The sequence below is a fragment of the Gadus morhua genome, chromosome 11 (assembly GCF_902167405.1).
Source record: "Gadus morhua chromosome 11, gadMor3.0, whole genome shotgun sequence".
NCBI classification, from domain to species: domain Eukaryota; kingdom Metazoa; phylum Chordata; class Actinopteri; order Gadiformes; family Gadidae; genus Gadus; species Gadus morhua.
In genome coordinates this window covers 22,933,966-22,941,143 of record NC_044058.1, presented here as the reverse complement: position 1 = coordinate 22,941,143, position 7,178 = coordinate 22,933,966, and positions in this window count along the sequence as shown.

Genomic DNA, 7,178 nt, shown 5'->3' with positions numbered 1-7,178 from the left:
CCTGAGAGAGAAAGAGAGAGAGAAAGAAAGAGCGAGAAAGAGAGAAACAGAGAGTGAGAGAGAAACAGAGGGTGAGAGAGTGAGAGAGAGAAACAGAGGGTGAGAGAGTGAGAGAGAGAAACTGAGAGGAAGTGAGACAGACAGACAGACAGACAGACAGACAGACAGACAGACAGACAGACAGACAGACAGACAGACAGACAGACAGACAGACAGACAGACAGACAGACAGACAGACAGAGAGAGAGAGAGAGAGAGAGAGAGAGAGAGAGAGAGAGAGAGTAAGCTTGATAGTAGGGGCTGGAAGGAAACTACATTTCTGAAGGCACTAATATTATTTACATTTCCTCCATACTAATAATGCATTAATAATGGGTTTATAATGAAGGCATAACTTAACTTCTTCTGTGAATGACCCGAGGAGCCCTGAGGAGTCTTCAAGCCCAAGACCCACTAAATCATCTCCCTCGGTCTGCTACATGTTATGACCTCTGGAGACAGATCGACCCCCCCAAGACTACTCCACAAAAGTAATCTCCTGGGATTGGTCACAAGCGTCTGTTAGCTTTGGCCTCTAAACGTGGCAAGTCTTGTAAAGTCCAACGGTGGTCAGATGAGCATTACTCGCACAGGAGGTCAATAGTGAGGAACACTGACTGCTATATAATGGCAGGAAGCTGAATCCCAGCCAGCAAGGTTATTGTAGTGGGTATACTGTGATGATTCCCTCCCAGCCTCGTACAAACCCGTCCCACCGGTACGTGTACGTGTGTGGCGCTTATGGGGTGTCGCACCACACTCACCAACGCAGGGGTCTACAACCCGCTGATTTAAGAGTATAACGATTATCAACAATCATGGAAAGCTGAGTAGGTTTATCAGTTTTAATAACAGTATGAACAAATAGAACACAAAAATGAAAAGTTGTCCTTTGTATATCTATAGTAGCAATAGCACATGCTAAACAAGGACAAAATCTACTCAAAATAATTTAATGAACTGTTTACAACCATGGCTAACCAGTGCATGAGAAGGAGATGACAGGAGACTAATGTTTCACTCTTTCAATTGCTCTAATTTGAGCTCTTACTGTTATCTAACATACCATACAGTAATTGAATTGTGTAAAAGTGTGAAATTACTGCACCTTAAAAATGACCATGAATTAGCTATACTCTCATTTGCATAGTGATTAACATTATGAATTTCAATTGTGTATACCAACTGTATGTTGGCTGACATTTAGCTACCTTTTTTTCCCTCCACTCTAACCAAGGATGCCTGTTATTAAATTCCCTAGCCTGACACCCAGTCTGAAAGGCTGGCCAGGGGGTTCTCATCTAAAAGTAACAAGGAGATATAAAGTGGGATTAAAACATTGTCTTCTGTTGACTACTTATTATGTAGTTTACACATTAATATGGGAGGACTGGACACACGCGCGCACGCGCGCACGCACGCACGCACGCACACACACACACGCACACACACGCGAGAAGGAGGGGCTCGGCCCGCCAACTAACGTGCAGAGATGCAGGGGCAGCTTCGCGCTTCGTAACAGAGACAGGGCAGAGCGCAAGCGCGCCGGGGGAATTTTATGAATGGTGAATGTAGGAGATAACTTCCCCTGCTTAAAGTATTTTATTGCAGTTATACCCAACCGGTATTTGCGAAAAATAAACACAGAAGTGAAAGATTTGTCACAAGACGATTGATACGTATCCGTGCACATTTTTAAGTGGGTATACGCAAATCCTGGTGCGTTCCTAGTGGGTATACGGCGTATACCTGCGTATCACGTAGACTACACCACTGCTGATACTGCCTCCTGGGTCATGCGTTTGTACTCCTCACTGACAGTGCACCCGTATCTGGATGTCCAAAAGGACGGACAGATGTGAGAGTATACAGATGGTTCTTGGTCTTACAACAGCTTTTAGATTCTTGCTGACCACGGACCCGTGCCAAACATGGGAATATCGACGCCTTGTTACGCTCTAGCAGGAATTAACCCTTTCTCGGAAACTCTCCTTTTCCCTCAGCTCTGCCTGCCAGTACAGAAAACCATGCCTGAATGTTATCACCAGCTTCATCCATCGGAATAACTCTTCTATGTAACTGGAGACCAAATAACAGCATAGGCCTACTCTAACAATGGCCACTCCTGAGACCCAAATTGGAATTCACTGAATGTCACGGTGAGCGTGTGGCAGCCAGGCAGGTAGGACCCAATAGCAGACAGTTCAATAAAAGGATAATTTATTCACGCAAAAGGCAAGTGTAACCCTGTCAATATAAGGGCTACTAAAGCATTAATTGGAGGGCTATTGAAGGCATATACTTGGTTAAAATGTTGTTTTGATCATCATCTAAATATTTAGTTTGTGTATGAGGTTACATTACGTTGGTTTTCGATTGAAGTTCAATATAAGTAACTTTTATTTTGAAGTGTGAACTGTTGTTTGCGGGAGGAGTTTGTCGCGTGAGAGTGCCGTGCTTTGCGCACGTAGGGAGATGAGACGGAGAGGAACTCATGTGTTTATGCTCCGACTCCGAGCCAGAACAAGCCACTGTGCCAGTGGCGTAGCCAGAAAAAAAATACTAGGTGTTCCCAAGAATATACTGGTGTTCCTGTTTTTTTTTTTAATTTATTAACTCCAAAATAATACATTAACCATGTATTTTAACAGAGAACAAATGCAACCGCTGCAAAACATAAAGGGACGCAGTGCCCAGAGATGAAGAACGCATAGAACGTGTGCGCATACTCATGGAGCCATACTATTACGCATGGTTAACAAACCCATTTAATCAGTATCTGAACAACACCGCTGCTGGGTTAAGAATGTAACGTATTTGCTGCTATTTTGCGCTGCAACTGAATTCACAGGGCAAGGCGGCCCGGCTCGGGTTTGAATGCATTAATTATCTCATCAGAGTCCAATTCCTCGGCGAGCTCCTTTTCAAACGTGAGCAGTGAGATGCTATTCAGTCTGTCTGTGACCATTGCGGTTCTGATCTTCGACTTAACTCTGTTAACAACCGAGAACAGACGTTCAACAGAGCAACTTGTGACTGGAAGTGTTGCCAATACACGGATTAAGCTGTTAATTCTCGGAAACACATCTTTATTACAGGAATCTAACACTTCCATAATGGACGAGAATTGCAGTCCTCCGTCCATTTTCCTTTTGAGCAATTGCTCAAACACATTCAGCTCGGATGTGTCCAACTCAATGCCATAATGCCCGCTTGCCTCGCGCAATGCGTCGAGCTGGTAACGTGCGTCTGGCGCAGGCATGAGGGAAGCAGCGGCCTTCATTATTCCGTAGGAGTCTCGTTGGAAACGGTTGTTCAGTTCCATCTGCTGTCTTTAAAATAATTTTGAAGAGAACTCTGTTTCATCGTGGCATATTTTTAAGCACACTATGTCGCACTCGCGAAGCTTGCGTTTACAATCGGTTGCCAGGTGACGGCAATTTTTTTTTTGGGTGTTCCAGCTATGAAACTGGGTGTTCCCGGAACCCTTTGGAACGCCCGTGGCTCCGCCTATGCACTGTGCTAGTCCTTTAGGATTAAGGACGGTTCATCTGTTTGTATCTGCGTTCGGTTATCTGACTTATAAGATTTATAAAATCTTTATGTGTGTGGCAGGCTTAAAGCCTGCCACACACATAAAGATTTTATAAATCTCAACCGATTTTTTATCTGTGAGAGACCCCACACATAAACATTACATTAACAGTTTTGATCGTATTGTGTGTGGTGTCCTGCGATATTCCAAACACAGCACACCACACACATAAAGATTTGTCTTCAGACGCACTAGAATCTTGTCCCTCAAGCAAGAAATCTCGCGTGAACAAACGTGATCTGACGTAGTACTCTGACTGACCTGTGGGGGCAGTCACACCAAAAACAGTCATTGAACTAACTACAAGAAGAAGTGAAGAAGAGCGAGTGTAAACCGGTGTAAACTCATGGAGGACCAGCTGGATACCGACTGCATGATGGTGGTTTTGGGATTAATCCTAACTGAAAAATCCCTTAACTTCAACACAACTCACCACGAACTACAATGATCCGACAAGGAACAAAGGAAAGACAAGGGCTTGAATACCAAACACACACAGGGCACGCAACGAGTAACAGCTGAAACACATTAGCGGAGGGAGCAGTAATCACACAGGAGGGAAACTTGACCGGACATGGGGAGAAACAAGACAGAGATACCAAAGTAAAACAGGACCGGCCCGGCCCAGCCATGTCACACAGCCGAAGGCCGAGGTCCGTTCCTTCCCTCTCGGTCGTGTGGGCTGTCAACTTAACCTGAAAGTTCAATAAAACTTTGGCCCAGGCCATAACTCATTATGATTGGTTCTGGGCTGGCCCTGGCCCTATCACACACACGGCAGAGGGCCGAGGTCCCGCCCCTTGGGCCTCGGCTGTCAATCAGTCACGTCACTAACTGACAGAAAAATGGAGAAGAAACGTAAAGGAGGCGTGGAGAATAGTGTCAGTGAGGAAAGTAACCAATCAGAGCGGAGGAAGAGGGCAACTCCCCACTCTTAAAGACTCTTTGTCAAGAGAGTTCAAACCCCCACAGATGTCTGAAAGTGGTGTGCCCCATCCTTAAAACAAGGCTATGTCTCGCATCACATACGGAGCCTCTCTCTCTTTAACCGTTCTTTGACGCTCCAAACCCCGTCCCTCCTGTTCCTTCCTTTGCCCTGTGATGATACAGAGCCGGTTCTTAAGGTGCCCCCTGTGAGGACAACGCAGTGTCTGGGGGGGGTGACGGAGGCAGTGCGGCCACCTGGGGCCCGAGCGGATCAGAGGAAAAGGGTACGACAGGCCCTCTCACATAATCTCTCTCTCTCTCTCTCTCTCTCTCTCTCTCTCTCTCTCTCTCTCTCTCTCTCTCTCTCTCTCTCTCTCATATATATATACTTTAGGGTGCCACTTTGACTTACTGTGTTATACTTTGTTTTAGTTAGTGTAGGCCTTAATAAAATAATACATATATTTTGTATTCTTCCTGTTGTTCTGTGTTCTTGCATTTTTTGCTGATTGTGAGACGGTTCAAACTGTACGTATTATAAGCATTAGTAATTTCAGAGGGGATTTGACCTAGCTGCAAAAGTCTCTGCAAGTATAGTGAAAGAGCGTATCTATTTTTTACCATGGTTACTCTTCCATGTAGGCTACTGCGCTTTATTTTAATTGTTGAAACAGCACAATATGCGGATATATCCTCTGGTATGTTGTGTCCCTCCGCATGTCGTATAAATAATCATAGTGGGCTGCCATGGCCAAGAATGCCAGGGCCATTTTTTGGTCCCAGTCCAGCCCTGGATCTAGACCAAGCTCGGGTCAGCAATAGCGGTGTTTGAATGATAATGAATGAATGGAACGTTGCATTTTTAATGTCTACAAATATTCTATACAAGGGAGCCAATCAATGAAACGTTATGCAGAATCAGATAAAGTCGGCTCTCTTGCTGCGCAAAGTATGTTTAAAAAATCAGCACACCTAGTTGTCACACAAGCTATTTTTGATTTTTGTAATATGGAATTATTTCAGGGGGGGAAATGCCGTGAATAAATGTATGCACAGTGCCTTCAGGATTAGGACTGATATATATGTCTGCCTAGGCCTAATCAATTGTGTTTTAATATCTTTAGCATTCATATTATTGCACTCTATTCTTTTCGTAGGCTACTCTGCGGTTGGCCTTGATGGGGAGATATTTTAACCCTTTTTAACCCCATTTTCCTGCGACATTCCTGCGTCTCCCCCTGCGTCACAGCCCGCTTCAGCACCATGTCAGTGGACAGGTACAATCCTAGAAAAGGATGAATAATTCATCAGGGGAATGAACGATCCCAGACTGTCTCAGGTCGTCTCATATTTAAATGGTCCTTTTGTTTAAAGTTTCCTAACCACTTGCAGGCGAGAATCCCCTTAAATCAGAGGAAGGGAGGATTCAGAGACAGGACAGACTGTTAAGACTGTGTTTGGTATTTTGAATTCATAAGCCTATTGTGATAATTATCAATAGTGTTTAATTCCCCATAATTATCAGTAGGCCTACAAGTAGTCAATTTGTTACATACAGCTCCTTTAAGCGGAAATAACAATGATGTATAGCTAAAAATTATGCTCAATAAATTACACTGTAACAATATACACCATATATATGTTTACTTCTAATCCATGTTGCTAGTTACAGCACTCAAGCAATACCTTTGACAGATGTACACACGCATCTATAGGCTGTTCAATATTAACTTAATGTTCAATATTTTTTTCCTTTCTGCGATCAATCGATTCTAAATAAAAATTGAATCATGCATTTACATTGCATAATGACCTAAAAATAACATTGGTTTGATTCCGTCCATTCATTCTGTGATCCAATAACGCACCCATCGTATCCACTTACTGCTGAGTGTGTGCGTGCGTCCTCGTGGCGCGCAGGGCAATGATTCCCCTGTCAGTGTCCACAGATGAAGTTCCACGCAGCACTCGAACCCTCAACACAGAGTAAGGTCTCGCTGTAGCCTGTAGACATGGTTTCTCAACGGGGGCGGTACCGCCCCCTGGGGGGCGTTCGCACAACCTAGGGGGGCGCTGGGAACGTGATTCCATTTTTGGGGGGGGATTTTAAACCTTTTTTTTATTATTATTATTTTTTGGGTGAAAGAATAATATTAATAATAATAATAATGACATTTATATAGCGCTTAATATGGTTCTCTAAGACGCTTTACATATTGCCCTATCAAAACTATGTAAGACAGACTAGGAATAAAAGAAAAACAGAGGTTAAACATGAAGAATAAGGTGGGAGTTAGGTGGGGAAGGCTAGTGTGAAAAGGTATGTTTTGAGTGCAGATTTGAAAGAAGAGAGTGTTGGAGAGACTTTGATGTGGGAGGGGAGTGAATTCCAAAGGGTGGGGGCAGCAACTGAGAAGGCCCGATCACCCCAAGTCCGTCGCTCAGTCCGTGGAACTTGTAGCAGGTTGGCAAAGATGGACCTGAGGAATCGGGAGGGGGCGTGGTGATGGAGGAAGTCGGCAAGAATAGGCTACCTGAAATAAATAGCCTATTTTCATTTATTAGTTTCTAACCCCCAGCTACTTTTTACTGTCTATGCGCAGTGGAACAGTGATAA